This window comes from Peromyscus californicus, unplaced genomic scaffold (genome assembly GCF_007827085.1).
Source record: "Peromyscus californicus insignis strain IS unplaced genomic scaffold, ASM782708v3 Scaffold_13__1_contigs__length_99412109, whole genome shotgun sequence".
Lineage (NCBI taxonomy): Eukaryota > Metazoa > Chordata > Mammalia > Rodentia > Cricetidae > Peromyscus > Peromyscus californicus.
The window spans coordinates 59,700,902-59,702,416 of NW_026294424.1; the positions used below are offsets into that span (position 1 = coordinate 59,700,902).

The 1,515-nt window shown below is 42.8% G+C and overlaps 1 non-coding gene across 1 annotated transcript; it reads right to left on the bottom strand.

The window, feature by feature from the left end:
- Positions 1–889: 889 nt before the first annotated feature.
- On the bottom strand, positions 890–962 carry Trnaa-agc (transfer RNA alanine (anticodon AGC)). The gene has a single exon. It is a non-coding gene; the product is annotated as a tRNA-Ala (tRNA).
- Positions 963–1,515: the final 553 nt, after the last annotated feature.

Genomic DNA, 1,515 nt, shown 5'->3' on the forward strand with positions numbered 1-1,515 from the left:
AACTCCAGGTGAGCATGGATACCTATGGACCCTGTTTAAAAACAAAAATAAGGGGGTGGAGAGATGGCTCAGCAGTTAAATACACATGTTGTTTTTGCAGAGAACCCTGGTTTGGCTCACAAGAGTCCCAAACTCCAGTTCCAGAGGATCTAACACCCTCTTCTGACCTCAGTCGCATGCAGATGGTGCACATAGAAAACGTCCATATCCACAAAATAAAAATAATAAAATAAATATTAAAAAAACAAATAAAGCGGCTGGAGAGATGGCTCAGTGTTTAAGAGCACTGAGTACTCTTCCAGAAGACCTGGGTTCAATTCCCAGCACTCACATGGCAGCTCACAACTGTCTGTAACTCCAGTTCAAGGGGCTCTGACACCCATGGCAAAACATCAATGCACATAAAAAAAGAAACAATAGCCGGGCGGTGGTGGTGCACGTCTTTAATCCCAGCACTGGGAGGCAGAGCCAGGAGGATCTCTGTGAGTTCGAGGCCAGCCTAGTCTCCAAAGCGAGTTCCAAGAAAGGCACAAAGCTACACAGAGAAACGTTGTCTAGAGAAAAAAAAAAAATTAAAATTAAAAAAAAATTAAATAAATAAATAAGATGACCTCACTCAAATGAGGATTACATCAGGTATTAAAAAAATAGTTGGCTATTATAATTATTTGATTTATAATTTGTTTTTCTTTTATTTTATTCTGAGTCAGGAGAGCTCAGGCAAGGATGACCTTGACCTTTTGATCCTTCTACGTCCACCTCTCACATGCAGGCAGGGTCTCCCACATTTGGTTTTATATGATGCTGGGGACAGAGCCCAAGGCTTTGTGTGTGTTAGACAAGTACTTTCCCAACGGAACCACATCACTAGCCCTGATTTCTTTCTTTTTTTGGAGCTGAGGATCGAACCCAGGGCCTTGTGCTTGCTAGGCAAGCGCTCTACCACTGAGCTAAATCCCCAACCCAATTTCTTTGAGACTGTATGACATCTAGCCCACTCTGGCCTCAAACTTGCCATGTAGCTGAGGCTGACCTTCAACTTCTGATCCTTCTTTCTTTACCTCTTAAATGCTGGGAATTACAGGTATGCACCACCATGCCTGATTTATGTGGTACTGGAGATGAAACCCAGGGTTTTGTACATGTCAGGCAACCATTTTATTAAGTTATATCATCAGCTCCCTTAAATTTTTTTCAGCTTCTTGATATGTAGCCCTTTCTGGTCTATGATTTCCTAAGCAGTACCAGGATGACCTCACATTAGTGGTGATGCTCTTGCCTTTGCCTCCTAAATGTTGGGACAGTAGGTATGTGCCACCATGCTGGACTTACCTAATTTTGCCTTTAAAATCTTCCCCTCGGTGGGTGAGAAGGCTCACCAAGTAAAGTCACTCACTGCCAACTTTAATGATCTGAGTCTGATCCCCAGGACTCACATGGCGGAAGGAGAAAACTGATTTCTAAAAGGCGTCCTCTGACCTCAGCACATATACATGTTAACCAACCAAATAAATG